Source organism: Eublepharis macularius, chromosome 1 (assembly GCF_028583425.1).
Source record: "Eublepharis macularius isolate TG4126 chromosome 1, MPM_Emac_v1.0, whole genome shotgun sequence".
NCBI classification, from domain to species: domain Eukaryota; kingdom Metazoa; phylum Chordata; class Lepidosauria; order Squamata; family Eublepharidae; genus Eublepharis; species Eublepharis macularius.
In genome coordinates this window covers 194,830,410-194,848,170 of record NC_072790.1, presented here as the reverse complement: position 1 = coordinate 194,848,170, position 17,761 = coordinate 194,830,410, and the positions used below count along the sequence as shown (strand labels likewise).

The following is a 17,761-nucleotide window of genomic DNA, read 5'->3' as shown; positions in this document are numbered from 1 at the left end:
GAGGCACGGCGACAAAACACACAGACACAGTGCTGGAGGTAAAGAGGCCACAACTTTATTGAGATTACAGCTCAGGGAGCAAAGGCGCGCATAGGGCACAGATCCGAGCATCGGCTGACCCGTCTGCCAAGCCGATGACCCACACGCCCCCTCAGACCCGTACTGAGGGGGGGAACCATGGGATGACAGTCAGTGGGATGCCACGTGGGTGTACACCCCTCTGTGAACCATCCCCTGCCACCTGGGAGTGAGGTGGACTGACAGCCCCCGACTGGGCATGCACCGGCCATTCCTCACTCCCCAGACCCCTTATGGGGATCCCCATAATAGGGAAACTGAGCCTGAGGGCCCTGTTTCCCCCCAAACGGATCGGTGCCCAATGCCCAATACGCAGCCTACTCACTTCAAAGTTGTGACGAAAGGGAGGGTTGGGCGGGATGCCGCCATGGGCCAAGTGCTGAAGGGCAGGGGCCAGCTTCCCAGGCCTGGGGCTGCACCGGATGAACCTGGGCATGACCCCTGGCCCCTGGTCTTTCCCCGCCCCTCCACAACATGGCGGCCACCATGCCCTCTCCCCACTCGCCTCCCCCACAACGCCCGCAATCCAGTCCCCCAGGTGAGTCTGAGAGCCGTTGCTACTCTTAACAGTTCACACACGTTAACTGTGGAGGGACTGGGTACTACTAACTGCCATTTTTAATCCTTATTGGATATGCATGCTGTCCATATGATCTGCAGTGTTCTGCAAGCATTCAAGTATAATTATGGTATCAGCATAAGAAATTACATGTGACAGGTCATAGCAGAAAAGATAAAAGCCTGTCCCGTATCACACTGTCCACACCAAACATCATTTTTAGTGTTTGTGCTTCATTATTTGAAATAGAAATACAGTAGATCATGTCATGACAGCAGCACAGACACACTTCTATATTTTCACTTACTTCAAATCCCAGAGCCTGAAAGATATTTTAGACTACTGTTATAAGCCAATTGATATGATTTCCAGAAGTCACCAAAAAAAAAAAACCCTGATCCTAGCTGGAGATTTTTACGTTAATAATTACACTGTTTACTAAAATAAAAATGTTTTGACCACTGAAGATTTTGTTTTTATGGCAGGTTCTAAATGATTTTGCATCATTTCATCTTGAAAGTTGCAAGTTTAAACTCAGTAATTTAAAAATAAACTATAACCAGCAGAACATCCAAGGAAGTATGTTTATAGCCTGCTCTTGCCCATAAGAATGCCATGTACCAAGAACAACACTAGAATGTCACGTCATGATGTTCTGTCAGTGCTGTCCATAAGCCTGTACACAGGTGAAAGTTTCACAGAGCAATCCTAAGCAAAAGGTGTAACTTTGCTTAGGATTCACTGCCAGACTTTACTGTGAAAGAGGTAAATACCTGATCACTTCAGTCCTACTTACTTCACTATGAGATTGTATTAATTTAAACGGCCACTGACTCATACACTGAACAGATATGCCAGCATAACACATGTAATTGCCATGATTTCTGAAATTAAACTGCTCCATAATAATCTGTTGTTTTAAACCATTATCTACTTTTTGAACTTACTAGAAAGGAGATAGTATAGTGGAACAAGATCCACTGTAAACCTTTTGAAAAGCCAAAACACAGAGGCTGAGAATTGAATAAATCTGAAATGAGAATGTCAGTCTGGACATGTGATTTGGATCCAGCCAGCTTTTTCACTTAATCTCACTTAATTCTTACTGTAGCCCCCCATCCCACGTAGCTTTTGTCCATTCCAGTCCCATGATCTCCAGTACAGCCTTTTTGGTAGTTAAAGGAACCCCTCCTCCCTTTTTACCAATGGAAAAGCTAGTTTGATCCAAAACAGTATTTTTAATTTACATGGAATTCTTTAATATGATTTTTCTATTATGCATATTTCTTTAAACAATTGTAAATCCTCACTTCAAAATCTCTTTTCTACTTCCTCTGAATAGTTATTTTAACTGTAGTAAAACAAATAGTAGACTGCAATAACAAAATGAAAATATGGAATTAGCCACATAGGTATTTTATTTACACAGCATGCTTAAATGGCTGAGTGTGCAAACAATATTCTATTTGAATATGGCAGAATATAGCACCACAAGGCTTGCAACACCATGGTTTTTTGTGCTTACTCTGCAGTAGACATGAGAAAGAAGTATAAAAGCAACCTCTTCTTATATTTTAAAATTTACAAAATATTTGCTATTATGTTTTTGCTAAGTCACCTTTAGTCCCTTTCCCCAACAATTAATTTGCAACTCTTATGCCAAAGGCCCCTTTACCACCTTTGTGTCATTCTTGGAAATTGCACTTCCAACACTTGAATACTATGAGCAGCATGTAGTGCAGATATATCCCTGAATTTATATGTTAAAGCCTATATGACTCATGAATACTAATTCAAAGGCACACAATTTTGTTTAAAACTATAGATGCTGTGTAAAACTAAAGTTACAAAATAGAATTTATTCACTAAAATACTTCAGTTTCAGAAATGTCCTCCATAAAGAGAATGCTATTTTGACTTCTCACATTACCAGTTTAAATGCTGTCTTGTATTCAAATCACTTCCCAGTACATTTTCATCTACTTTCCCATTCATTCCACTAAATAATTTTATTTAATTCACCACACTGTGTACTAACTGTTTTACATTTAGTTTAGCTTAATGTTACCCTGTGAAGGAAAGCTGATACTATTAAATAAATTATAGCATTCTTTGTCAGAAACTGTTCTAAAGTCAACATCCATCTTAGTTTGTAGAAACTAAAATACTAATATTTTTCAACAGGAATATTACGAAAACTACTGTGATGTACTAGGTTAATGGTGGGTGCTCAATCTAATCTCCGAAAGTCCATAGATGTGTGAACACTGGCTTAAAGAACTGCAACATACTGCCATAAATTACCCTTATTTTGTTACTTCTCATTTGTAAAGAAAGCAAACAATGTCCACGACATCTTAACGAAGGGCCAATTTTTTATTCAGGAGTTAGGTAACTAATAAAAAAAATATTATGTCATCAAAGTACAACTCCATTTTTTTCTAGATGAATCGATTTTTAGTTAATTTTAAGACATCAGAAGACAGGAGGAAGGTCTAAGTTTTGACAAGAAAAGACTAGAGAATATCATATTTTGTCATGTAACAGCCATGTTTGCCAAACTAACTTTTCCTTTGAAAATTTTACTGCACCAAAGTAATGTTTAAACACCCACTGTAATATTTAAACACTCAAAGTGTTTTTATAGGAAAGCATACCTGTCAGTAAGTTTTAAAGCTACTTTGGGTTGTTTTCTCAAAACCCAAGCTTTAACTCAATTACCACCATTACTAAACTTTGGAAGAAGTTGAAGATGTTAGAATTCAAAAGTGCCTATTATGATCACAGCTTTTTAACCAATATAATGTTGTATCCTTATAAGAGTTTCAGCATTAGGACCTCAGTGGTTCAAGAAGATTAAAATGTCCAACTACAGAAACATCTGAAAGGCCATCAAAACCAGAGACCTAGACCTCCATTTTTTAAAAAATCTGCACCTCACACATCTCAGCCTTAAGATTTTCCAGATATAATATGGTCTTATTTCACTATGTGTGGTTTATAAATTGCAACTCCACGTACCGCCCCCCCCCCCCGAAAGATGTGAAACCAACGCAACTGGGAAACTGAGATGCCAAGAGCCTTCATTTATCCCTGCAGCAACCATAGGAGATTGCACAAAGTAACAACGACTAAATTATTTTTGTTTAAACAGCAAAGTCCACCCATTATATTTAATAAGATACTTGATTTATAAACAAATAATTCGACAAGCCACTAGCTATTAAAATAAACGACATTTCTATATGCAGTAAATTCGTCCTCCAAAGTATAGATTCTGACCAGGGAGGAGTTATGAAAGCATTCAAATTTTGTATGTTCGGGAAAAGATTTTTAAAGGGCTTGTTAGGCTGTTTTGAGGTAACAAAATAGGCTCCAAGAAGCAAAAAGGGCGACGCCCCAGCGAACGCGAAAATGACAAGAGTCTCAAAATGGCGCCTGTCGGGGAGGAGAGCGATCAGAGAAACTGCGCAACAATTCCTGGCAGGCAGCCAGACAGCGCCATCTTCTTCTCTCCTGCTGTCCGTGTCCCTTCAATACAAACACGCATCAGAACAAGCCCTCACAATGTAAACGCGGACCCAAACGAGGGAGGGGGGAATCAGCCTTTTCGACTAGTCCTCGAAATAATAGGCATCCTGGAGTTATTTAAAACCATGCAATTTAGAATTAAAGGGGCGGGAGGAACAATCACAGGGGGAAAAGGCCTCATCTTCCATTTGCTTTTTTTTTGCTCAGGTGATTTATATTTCAAAAATGTTTCGTGTCCGACTGTTTAATAAAACAGCAGATGTTACCAGTTTACTTGCCTCAACAAATCTCCTGCTCGATTTAAAGAACATTTTTTTAAAAAAAACATTCAACAACCCACCTCAAATGATCCAACCTCCTGTAGATTTTGAAAGCGTTCTTTATTTTTCTCCCCATCCCCACTAAATTAAGTGTAACCATAAGTGAAAATCAATTAGCAAAAAATGCTTGGATTGAAAGACTAATCCGATTGTACGTACAGAGTCACTGATCAAAAGGCAAAAACGAAACAGTGATCATAGATGTAAAAAATATTTATTATTCTTGCAGTTTTAAAATATAATTACAGCAGAACAGTTTCTTCGAAAGCGGTTTTTTGATCACCTTAAATCCTACCTAGAATTACATAAACCGAAACAATCACCATTTCCATTCCTTGTTAACAATGACGCATAGACAAGAAATCGGAAGAAACTGCGAACAAAAAAACCCGAATAAACAGCGCAGAAAAAGCCCATACAAATAAAATTAATGGGGGGAAATCCACGACAAAAGGTACAGCCCATGCTAGAAATACAGTGAAAATTATTACAAGACGATAGAGGTGGTAGACGAAGGCAAATCCAACCAGGAATGCAAAAGAAAAGAAAAATCCTTGGCAGCCTCACGCCCAGGAGAGAGAAGACCAAGCGTCTCCATTTTCCTGAGGAGGAAGAAAAAGTGCTTCACAGACCAGAGAGCTTTAGAGAAAAGCAAAGAAACGAGGGGGGGAAAAAAGAGGGAGGAGATTTGAAAAGATTATTTTTCTTTCTCCCTCACACACTCTCGATCCCCCTCTTCCTCACACACATACATACACACCACACTCAGTCACACACACCACACTCACACAGACACACTCCTCTTTCTCTCCCTCTCTTGATGGCCACCAAGGGGGCGGCCAAAAAAAAAACCCCAAACACAACAACTAATTTTAAACCGGCTCAATCAATGAGTCATTAAAAGAGATTTTTTTTCCCTCCTCTCCTGAATTTGCATGGCATCAGCACGAGAGGGAAAAAAACCACCCCAATCCTCTCCCCCTCTCTTGCAGCTATCAGCCTAGACCTGAAACCTTATCTGTCCTCTCTCTCTCTCTCTCTCTCTCCCTCGCTCCCTCCTTGTCTGTCTCTCCCCCTTTAAGAAACACATTTTTGGAAGTGCCCTCAGTAGCCGCCGCCACCACAACCTCTCGCAGCAAAAGAAATAAATATTTCATTTCCATGTGAATTAACATCTGCCCACCAAGCACCACCCGCGCAAAATCGCCCTCTTCTTCATCGTCTTCCTCCCTCTCCCTCCCCCCCCTCTCTAGATATATATTTATATACATAGCCCCAGAGCCAATAGCTCTCTGGGCTGAAACCTAATATCCTGGTTTTGGCAACTCCTGGTTGTTAATTTGCTCCTCTTTCTTTTCTGTCTGTCTGGAGATAGATTTCCCCCCTCTCTTTTCCCTCCCCGAAGGAAGGGAGGAAGGAGGTTGTGTGTTTTTTTTTCCTTGAAATTTTTATCACAAAATTATAATACACTCAAAGGGAAACTCACCGTCATGAAAAAGCAGTGCCTTGTCAACGGGGTTTCTTCGCCATCACATCAGGGGCTGGCAGTGTAAGGGAGAGAGCGAGAGAGCGAGAAAGGGAGGGGGAAGAGAGAGGGAGAGAGAGAAAGGAAGAGAGAGCGAGTACAACCAGCACACAGTGCCGGAGTACCCAGCCACAAGGAGAGAAAATAGGCGCAGACTGCGAGGAGAAATGAAACAGCTACCGCATTCACATACATTATTATGAATACAACTGCCGAACTTCGCTTGCCTGTGTCTGCACTTTCTAATGCAAGTCCGTTTATAAATACAATACAATCGTTGTGGCTGAGTTGTGTACTTCAGGTTTATAAGCGAGTGACAGTTTGCCTCCCCCCAGCCCCCAGCCAGTTTCTTCAACTCTTCCTTGACAGTCTTCAAATAACCAGTTGGCTTCTTCCTAACAATGTTCTAATTAGCCAACAAAGTGGTTTTTTCCCTAAACTTGCAGTTTTTAAAGAATGAGTGAAGTACCGGTTTTTCAACTTTTTTCTTTCTCTTTGCTCACTCACACCCGTATAAAGTTGGGGAAATTAGGCATATAAAAATATTAAAAGTAAACTTTTTATTAAAACCTGTCCACGTACAACTCCATTAACTATCTCGGGTCCTGGCCTGATTATTATGGCCGCTGTTATTACTGCCATTATCATTGTACAGTAATACTATCTACCTACTAAGTCTTTTTTTGCAAAAAAATTATCACAATTCATCAAAGCATTTCCTTCTTCTTCAAAAAGATGCCTGGGTTGCTTTTGCAAATGAATTAAAATATTCTACTTATTGAAATGTTTGGCTTTCCATCATTTTAACATTTCAAAAGTATTTTCCCACATTTGACAATAATTGTTTTTCTTCTTTAGATTTCTATTAGCTTTTCTGAAAACAACTTAAGATTTTTTTTCATTGGGCATTTTTTAAATTAAGCCAATTTGTACCATATGCACTTCATGCATGTTTCAAAATTTTAGGAGACAATATACAATATAGTGAAATAATATTTTTATTGGAGCAATTTACTGAAGCAAATAGAGCCAAAAAGAGTGAGACAGATTTTTCCCATGCCATGCCACTTAAAATGTTTTTTGAGACTCTTTCCCACTGTTGATATCAAGTACAAAAGGTAGGACTTGGGTGGTCATTCTGACTGTGTCAGATCTGTTGCTAAGCAAGGTAGATATTGGTTAGTAATTGTATGGGAGACAACCAAGGAAGTCCAAGCACAGAGGCAGGCTATGGCAATCCACCGCAGTTTGTATTTTGCCTTGAAAACCCTATGGAGTTGCCTCAAGTAAGCTGTGTGTAAGCAGCTCCTTACACACGTATAAAAGGAAGAAGTGCACTTTTAAATGCACTACTAGATTTTTAATAATCATAGTTTATTTATATACCACCCTTCAGGACAACTTAATGCCCACTCAGAGCGGTCTACAATGCATGTCATTATTATCCTCACAACAAACACCCTGTGAGGTGGGTGGGGCTGAGAGAGCTCCGAGAAGCTGTGACTGACCCAAGGTCACCCAGCTGGCTTCAAGTGGAGGAGTGGGGAATCAAACCTAGTTCTCCATTTTAGAGTCCCGCGCTCTTAACCACTACACCAAACTGGCTCTTTTGAAGTTCATCATTTGATGAACTTCAGCATTCTGTTTTAGTTCTCCATACACCTTTATACATTTGTACATATGCATGTTTGGGAATTCCCCCCATTTACCTTGCGTTCCAGTATGGAAGCATGGGGGGAAACCTTATCAGATTCACCAGCAATGGAAAGATCGGATGGCTACCATCACCTTCTCCACTATCACATCACTTGGCAAGACTGAAGAAAGCCTTGTGATTGATGTTAGGAAAAATTTATCTTCCTTTCCCTTTTCTGCTGCCGGTTACTGTTTTGAGGAGGGAAAGAAGCATTTGGGGTTTTGATTTTCGTTAGTCCTGATGGTGTGTCCAATACTTTCATTTAACAAAAAAGAAAGTGACATGGCATCAGTAAAATTACTTCTTGTCCATTTCACTGGAGGCCAGAGAGGAGAATAGTGATGGAAAGCAGTTAGGTGGGTCCACAGGATACCTGTGAGACTGCATCCAAAGCTAGTGGTAGGAATGTATGGGCCAGCACTTGATGAAGTCTGTTGGGAGAATATTTTCTCTGGGACTAGCTGAACTAACTGAAGATGATAATTAAAGCAAGAAAAGCATACAGTAACTTGTGAACCATACTAATGTGCATTAACTGAAACAGAGCGTGATACTCAAATGAGTATTAGAATACTTTAAAATTCTTCTGTGTGTTTCAGCCTGAGCTTTTAACACCCGTTGGATGAGTAGAATGGTTAGGAAAAAATTACAAAGCTGACCCACTTAATACATACAATTTTAGTAAGGAAGTACAGAATAATGTGCTCTAGGTCTGATTTCCCAAAGCACCTGGAGAGATACACCTCCACAACCAGACTTGCCTTAAGGATCATGTTAATACAGTGATGTAACATCCTATTAGAGAAATGGATTATAGTTCCTACTAATTAGGAGTTGTTGCCTGTCCATTGTTTAGCCAGACGATATAGGAGATGAATATATTTGGTATCCAGAGTGACTTCTGAATGTTCAAAATCTGGGAATAGCTTTGAAAAGGAGCAGATGGTTAAGGCAGTGGTTTCCCTTTCTCCAACCAGCCCTTCCTTGGCTCAGTCTTCTGGCATGGCTCATGCTTGTGCTGCTCAGGTCCGTTTGCAGGAGAAAGAGACAGAGAAAATAAGAGAAGATTCATTAGGGTGATATTTTCCCTCATCCTGTCCTTCTACTGACAACTAGCAATTGTGCTCACATTGCTCCACTTGAGAGCCTAAGTATGCGATCAGAAGAAAACAAAGAGAACACTCGTCCTTTCCTTGAAAGCAGTGTGCCTCCTTTCAAGCCAAGTCTGTTTCTCCTGGTGGACTGGTGTAGTTTAGTTGTTATAGCATCAGACTAAGAGCTGGGACAACTGGGTTCAAATCCGTCACTCGTCCTCACAGAATGGGGCGAGGGAGCTTTTAGACTCTTAGGGACCTACCAAATATCACATACCTTTATCCATCTTCCAGCCCTGTGCATGGAACTTAGGGCTTTCAGCTATAGATACCAGACCAAAAAGAGTCCTTATCTGGCATGGTGCCATAGCTTGCTGGAATTGCATAGGTTCAGGATAAAGTGGTCTCCATATTAAATCCTTGGTTTATATATTTTATTTCTTTACTTCATTTATATGCTGCCTTTCTGCAGAATGGGAACCCAAAGCAGCTTACATTATCCTCCTGTTCTCCATTTTATCCTCACAATCACCCTGTGAGGTGAATTAGGTTGAGAAGCAAAATCAAAAAGAGTCCAGTAGCACCTTTAAGACTAACCAATTTTATTGTAGCATAAGCTTTCGAGAATCAAGTTCTCTTCGTCAGATGCCTGATACAGAGACTGGTCAAATACAGAGGAGGAGGAGAGAGAAGAGGCAATTAGGGGGAGGAAGGGGGAGGGTGCAATCAAAACATTCCTTTGCTAGTATATGTAAACATCTCCTTTTAGTGTGTGTATCAGTTGGCTTCAAAGGAGTTTGCCCTGTTAGTTTGTAGCAACCAAACAGCTAGACCATCCAATGCACTATGAGCCTTCGATAACCACAGCTCTCCCTGCCAGATGCATCTGACAAAGAGATCTGTGGTCCCCGAAAGCCCACGCCAGGTGCCACTGAGCTCCCCCAGACCCCACCTCTGTAAAGGAAATCTCTTACCTGTGGTAATGTGATAACCATTCATAGTCCCTATTCAGTCCCAGCTTGACAGAGTCAAAATTGCATATGAATTCCAGTTCAGCAGCCTCCCGTTGGATTTTGTTTTTGAAAGGTTTCTGTTGAACTACAGCGACCTTTAAGTCTTTGATGGAATGTCCTGGTAGATTGAAGTGTTCTCCCACTGGTTTCTGGACGTTTCCATTTCTAATGTCAGATTTGTGTCCATTTATTCTTTTGCATAGAGGTTGGCTGGTTTGTCCAATGTACAGAGCAGAAGGACATTGTTGGCACATGAGGGCATATATCAGATTGGAGGATGAGCAGCTGTAAGAGCCAGAGACAGTGTAGTTGATGCCATTGGGTCCTGTAATTGTATTCCCTGGGTAGATATAGGGGCAGAGCTGGCATCTGGGTCTGTTGCAGGGCCTGGTACCTGTGCTGGTGACTCTGCTGGCCGATTCATGGTTGTGAGTGAGAAGTCGTTTAAGGTTGGGGGGCTGTCTGTAGGCAAGGAAAGGTCTTCCACCCAGGGCTTCTGAGGTTGAGAAGGTTACCCAGAGATCTTCCATGGAAGAGTGGGGATTTGAACCAGGGTCTGCCAGATCCTAGTCCAACGCTTTAACCACTACATTACACTGGTTGTGGCCACTCTTGACAAAGGGCATTCTCAAACACACACACACACACTCCTCAAATAATGTACAATGCAATAGGGTAACACCCTTATTGACTTAGGATTGACTTAAAGATGTTCTGATAGTACTATAACTAATCAGTAACAGGAATGTGGATCACAGCCTCACTCAGGTGACAGTGCTCATGCCGCAAAATACCTTACTTTTTGTCTGATCCCTTCATTCCACACAGCCACATACATACAACGTTCATTAGAATGCTTGCCATTGTTGGCTGGTTTTTCTTCTACTAGACCTTGTTGTCCCTTTCTCAAACACATACATAACTATATCCAGGGCTTTTTTCTGGAAAAAGAGGTGGTGGAACTCAGTGGGTTGTCCTAGGAGAAAATAGTCACATGGCTGGTGGCCCCGCCCCCTGATCTCCAGACAGAGGGGAGTTTAGATTGTCCTCCGCACCTCTTGGCGGCGCGGAGGGCAATCTAAACTCCCCTGTCTGGAGATCAGGGGGCGGGGCCACCAGCCATGTGACCATTTTCAAGAGGTTCCGGAACTCTGTTCCACCACGTTCCAGCTGAAAAAAAGCCCTGACTATATCAATATCTGGTTAATTGTACCAGCAGGAGAAGTAATAAAGACAGTGAGCTGTTGGGACTTTCCCCTCACCATTGTGAATGCTTCAGTGACAGTGCCATGGACAAAATTCAGGCCCTCAACCCAGAAGTTGTAGACAACTCAGCAGACCCTTTCAGAAAGTGGCCTATAAGACTTCGACATCTGGTTCCCATCATGAGAACAGGAAACAACTGAAACAGTCATAGCTTTTATGAAACAGTAGCAATTGTAGAGTGAATTCTTGCTACATAGAAGAATTGAACTTGCCAACTTTTTATCTATACAGGTCTTCCATGTCTTTGAAAGATGCATGGTCAGCAGAGGACCAACGGGGTAATTTTCCTCAACACTTCAACTGGAAAAGACTGTCCAGAGCCCATGGCCATGATGCCATTTTCTTCTCTCACAGGAGAGTCCAGAACATGACAGAACAGTTCGCATCTAGCCATCCTACTCACCTCCCATCAGGAAGACTGACTTGAAGGCATCTGTTTCATTCCTTGTCACATGGCCAGCAGACAGTCCTCTCATAGAGAAATGGAGGATCACAGCTGAGGCCTGTGTGTATAATCAAATATTTACCAATGGAGGGTTTTTGCTGGCCTATTGAGAAGTGGCCTGCCAGGTTCTTCTGTGTTACCACAAAGAACCTTTGGATAAAATACATTTTCCAATAGGAAGGGGATCTGACAACCAAAACACTTTGTGTCCACTTCTGGAACAACTAGCTTCTTTCTCCAAATGATTTGTTACACAATGGAATAAGTTGTTGAGGGGGGGGGGGGGGTTGGTAAAGAGCCATGCCAGCCTCCAGGGCCTGAAGATTTCCCAGAATTGCAATTCATCTCTACATTACAGAGATCAGTTCTCCTGGAGAAAACAGCTGCTTAAGACTGGATTGTATGATGTTACGCTGAGTCTCTCTCCTCCCCAAACCCTACTTTCTCCAGGCTCCACCCTCAAAATCTGCAGGAATTTCCCAACCTAGAATTGACAACCCTATGCAAGGCAGTGAGGAGTTAAATTTAAGAAAGTGATTTACCAAAGCTACTGCAGTTCACTTTGCAGGAAAGGGAATTTAAAGTCCTTTATTTATATCTCAGTTCATGAGGGAATGAGTTGCTAGGTAAAGACTACCTTCTTTTTCTATTTAAAAGATTTACATATACAGTGAGTAAAGAATATAAATAAAATTCCATATAACTATATTGCAGAAGCTTTCTTAAAGAATCAAAGTAAGCAGCCCATATATAAAGGAACCAAACCTACAAATATGCTATCATTCAACCTAAACTAGGGTGTTACAACAACCTAGAACACAAAAATACAGCAATATTAACAACATTAAAAAGAGATAATTCTTTCAGCCAAAGAACATAAACCAAATTTTGCCTTCCTAAAAATGAAGAGGAAAAATTCATCCAAAGTATTCACAGTATAACATTATACATAACTAAAGGTCTGACTCACTTATCAAGGCATTCCAATCTATTAAATACCAGACCCTACTTCCTATTTCTTCTGTATCCTGAGCTTTTTGCCTAGCTTCAGCAACACATAGATCTCCTTTGATCTACTTAATCAATTCTGTTTCTGAGGTTGCAATTTAGACTTCCAGATATTGTCTTTGTACTGGAATTATTTAAGTAAAAATAAGTTCAATTGAAACTTATAGTCTAGTTGCAAATGCAGCAGACAACAAACTTACTATCATTTCCCCAAAAATACTTGGCTTTTGAACAGTACTACTACTTGAGTAAAAAAAAAAATCAACATTTAACTGATCACAAAACCAATGTTGACTGGTGCAATTTTTATAAATCCAGGTGAAGAGAAACAGCTTGATAATTCTTTGCTCAGCTGAAAATATAGCTCCTGTTACCAACCATAGTCATAACTGTATTATAGAAGGTCCACTGGAAAATGACATATCCTTGGAAGCTTGACATATCCTTAGAAGCTTGAGATAATACATGGTCTAATTGCCCTTTTTCTTTATATATTCTAAAGAAAGGGTGTACCCATGTATAGAAAGCAGTTTGTGTTATGGGCGGCACATAGTATTCCAAATAAAGCTGTACAATACATGAGCTTTCAAATACCGGTCGATAAAGTGTTAAAAACTTAGTGGTGGCAAGAAAAACAAGAGAAGCCCCATTTTATATGACTTCTGTATAGCAAACTATTCAGACAGTGGTTTCTAAATACTTTGGGAATGCTGGATCCATTTATGATGTTTGACAATCTAGATCTAAAATAGTTAACTTTAAACTACCAAAAATTGATTTTAAGTATTACCACATTACCTTATTTATAACTAAACTACTGAATGTAGGGACCACATTTCCAAACATTCCACTTCCTTACTTCTAAGTGGTAACAAGAAGAGTACTTCCTTTTGGGAGAGATGGAGGGAAAAGCTGGAGAGTGGCTAGAGGAAGGTATGAAAGCAAGCTGAGACTGAAGAAATCACACAGCCTAGAAGTAGATCTGTGAGTGCTAATGGGTCCAGGGTTATCGTCTTTCAATTTCATAGTGTTAGTGAAGCACCAGTGGGAATGCAGAGATGGAGGGGAAACCATTATTAATGGATTATAGCAGAAGTGCACTGACTTTCATCGTCTGCTAGGAAAGCCCTAGAACATGTCAGTGCATATTTGGACTGAGACTCCTGTTCAATCAATGACTCCTGCAACAGGAACTGAAATGTCATCAAAATTTGCTTATAGTAGATGTGTCTGCTTTGCATATGACAATACTGACAACAACATTAGGTTAGATGGCAAAAACAGTTCCCCTGCCACCCCAGCTAAGTTGACCAAGAGGTCTAGAAGTAATTGAGTTAAAGAACTGCAAACCTTCAACGAGGACAATGTTAGAGGTTGCAAGTGTTATGGAAGAGCTCTTACCTACTTCAATTATAGATGGAAGTCACAATCTTTTATTTCATTTACAGATAAGTACATAGCTAGGTAACGACATGCCTCATCAAACACAAAGTGATTTGATAATTAAAAACAGGTTGGGTGTCCTTCAATAACACATATAGTAGAGTTAACTGTGAGGTGACATTTACCAATTGCATTTCCAAGCTCATACTCAAATCAGTGGCCCTGAAACAGAGATCTGTTACTCTGTATTTTGTTGTATCCATGTTGATAAGACAATGTTCTGTAAAGTCATGGAGCTGAAGAGGGCAAAGTAAGAGCACCAAGATTTCCCTATTGTTTGGTTGCCTCTACACATACCTGAATGCTGAAAAATCACATGGGAACTAGTCTTCTATACTACTAGTGTCAGGGGCTTGGATCCATCCTAGAACATCCACAGGCATGAGAGGGGTACTTTTTGCCCATCTCCACTGCAGCAGCCCAAGACACCCCTCCTGAATGCTTCTAATGGGGGAAAGGGGATCCCCCAGTAATGAAGGGGAGTCATATCTCCTGTGGTAGGGGAGAATAGACAAAAAATGCTCCCCATTTGCACCTGCAGAAATTGTAGGTAGGATTCAAGCCATGGGGTTGGGGGGGTTCTCTCTCAAACAGCAAGTTTCCTTAGGCAGGGTCACTAGTCACTCTGTTGGCTCTCCTATCATGGCCCATAGAAAGACAGGAAGAAGAGAAGCTGGTATTGTTGGCAAAGTGATTACGCAGCAATTACCATGTGAACTGATTCAAGAGTAAAGAAATGCTTTATTCAGAAACTAACATCCTTGACAGACATAGAGGCATAGTCACTTTGCTAGCTGAGAGTTCTAGACAGTTCTGAGAAGAAGCAGGATATTGTCCTGAGAGTAGCAATCTGTAGATGAAGAAAAGCACCTATCAAAAATACTTGACTTCACAATCTGAACTTACTTTCCTATCAAACTAGCCCTTGCTGCCCCCTGCTGCCCCCTGCAGGATATTCTTCTCTTCTTTTGTACAATAGAAATTGCTTATACCAACATGTATGAGCCTCAAGATGACACAAGAAAGATAAACCAAAGTGAAGGCTTATTGGCAACATCTCCCCTCCTTTGTATGCCTCGTAGGGCATACATACACTGTAACAGTCCAAAAGATAAGGGATCAGGTTCATTCTTAAAAGGCTCTTTTCACACATTATCAGGACAGGAGCAAACCCAGCTCTGCAATCAAGTCATCCACTCCTGACTACCCGTCAAGTATGCCTGTGTGATACATATGTAAAGAGGCCCTTGCTGTAAGTATACGTCAAGTATCAAACTACTGCAAAAAAAAAGAAAGATCAAGCTTTGGTGGGAGGCATGTTGAAATACTATTACTGTCGAAATACTATTACTCGCTCTATGCTGGTCTGCCCTTGGGCCTGCTCCAGAAGTTACAGCTGGTCCAGAATGCAGCGGCATGTCTTTTGACCGGGACTCTGTTCCAGTCACATGTGACACCTGTCCTGCACTAGCTGCACTGGCTCCCAGTGGAATTCCAGATCAGATTCAAGGTTTTGGTTTTGACCTTTAAAGCCCTTAGTGGACTGGGACCAGCATACCTATGTGACCGTCTCTCACTCTATATCCCCCGGAGGCTGCTCCATTCAGCAAACAAACATCTACTGGTGATCCCTGGCCCCCAAGGAGGTCTGTCTTGCCTCGACCAGGGCCCGGGCCTTTCCAGGCCTGGTCCCAGCCTGGTGGAACTCTCCGTAATTATCATTCCGCCAGGCCTGCAAGATAGAGATGTTCCGTCAGGCCTTTGGTGGTTGAGGCAAGCAGGCCTCCAACCTGGCCTCCTACTGGGGTGGGGGCATGTCCCCTCTCTGGTTGTTGTTGTTTCATCTGATGATTGTCAATGGCCCTTGCGGACCCAGAATGTATATGGGACCGTGCAATGTGCACTGCTAAGGGTGAATCTGTAAATTGTATCTGTTTTTTATGCTGCCGGTTTTATCTGTTTTATTTGATGTCTTTTAAACTGATGTGATCCACTTTGAGCCTGCTTGCAGGGACAGCAGACTATAAATTTAATACATAAAATAAAATAGATAAAATAAATAAAATACCATTTCAGTATCTCAGCAATTTTTCTTGATCAAAGGAACATATGCTTGTATTTAATAGCTACAATAATGAGGCTTATACTATAATATGGTACATTCTTATCCACTACCATACCACTACAGTTAAAACATCAGAATTTTCTCCCAGTATGTATATACATTTTCTAATGTGTCATTTGAGCTTATGTATGTTTTTGTCACATAGTGACACAATTATTAAAGACTCAAAAATAAAATCTCTAGGTTTCTTTCATGCTTTAGCATGGTTCCAAGGTATAAGAAATACTACTGATAATAATCTTTACATGTTTTTGAAACAGGAATTAGCAACCTTTCATTATTACAGAAACTATGTCAACATTCATAGCAAGAGATCAACAAGTAGCTTGCATAAAACAGTCCATTTGCATAACTGAAATATACAACTTAATATTACTGATCACTGACACGATTAATAATCCATAAAGTTCCTACAATCCAAACACTGGTTGTCCTTTTTCAAGACAGCAATGCTGATTCGGTAAGCCTAGGCAGATCATGAGAGGGAGGGCACGAAGGGTTATATCAGTGCTTAGTTTCATGGTCCCTTCTTTCATGTCCAGAGTAATGCCAATTAACACCTTGGGGTCAGGTAGCAATTTTCCCCAGGTCAGTTCAGCTACGGATCCTGACAGTGTTTAACATCTTCTGGGCATGAAGCCCAGGAGTCACTGGGGGTGTCGGGGGAAGGTAGTTGTGAATTTCTTGCATTGTGCAGGGGGTTGGACTAGATGACCCTGGAGGACCCTTCCAATCCTATGATTCTATGATTCTAAGAAATGGCACACACTGTGTCACAAAAAGTAGTATCTGGAGATTTGGGCTGGGTTGTCACCAACATGCATATGACACTCAGCTCTATCTTACACTTCTGGCTGATCCCAGGGAACTTTTAGAAACCCTGAACCAGTGCCTGGAGGTAGTTCTCAAGTGGATGTGAACTAATAAACTGAAACTTAAAGCTGACAAGACAGAAGTGCTACTGGTGAGTGAAAGGTCTGACCTGGGATTTAAGTTGTCACCCATTCTGGATGGGGTTGCACTCACCTTGAACAAACAGGTCTATAGTCTGGGGGTGTTACCCAATGAGGAAGTCTCCTTGTGGGTTGGAGCTTAGAGAGAGCCAGTTTTGTGTAGTGGTTAAGAGTGCAGGACTCTAATCTGGAAAACTGGGTTTGATTCCCCATTCCTCCACTTGAAGTCAGCTGGGTGACCTTGGGTGTGTCACAGCTTCTCGGAGCTCTCTCAGCCCCACCCACCTCACAGGGTGTTTTGTTGTGGGGATAACAACAACATACTTTGTAAACCACTCTGAGTGGGCATTAAGTTGTCCTGAAGGGCGGTATATAAATCAAATTTTAATGTTATCATTATCTCCACCTATGTATATGAGGATTGTCCCTGCTAGAGAACTCTTTCAATGAAGAGGCAGATGTTTCAATAAAAAAGGAGGCCTATACTACACAACACACACTCAGAGCTAACTAGAAAGCAGTGGTGAAAACTGGATAGAATTTGAGGGATTGGGTGATAGTTACCATCCAGAAGAGGGCATCCAGGAGAGTGTTGAGCAACCAGCACATCAATGTGGAAGAGCTCAGAGCCCTGAGTAGCCTGAGAATAGAAGGGAAGATCGGTAGGGTGTGTTACGGGCACATTTCTAGGTGCTGTTGGTGTTG

At 41.2% G+C, this 17,761-nt stretch overlaps 1 protein-coding gene across 2 annotated transcripts in view; it reads right to left on the bottom strand.

Annotated features, from left to right (window-relative positions):
- BICRAL (BICRA like chromatin remodeling complex associated protein) overlaps positions 1 to 6,327 on the bottom strand; it is a 42,506-nt gene extending 36,179 nt beyond the window's left edge. Inside the window, exon 1 of one of the 2 annotated variants that reach the window (XM_054983661.1) lies at positions 5,975 to 6,327. The gene's annotated coding sequence lies outside the window, so the exon portion shown is untranslated. The remainder of the gene's footprint in view (positions 1 to 5,974) is intronic. The other variant, XM_054983669.1, reaches the window with a different exon arrangement.
- Between the last annotated feature and the right edge of the window lie 11,434 nt (positions 6,328 to 17,761).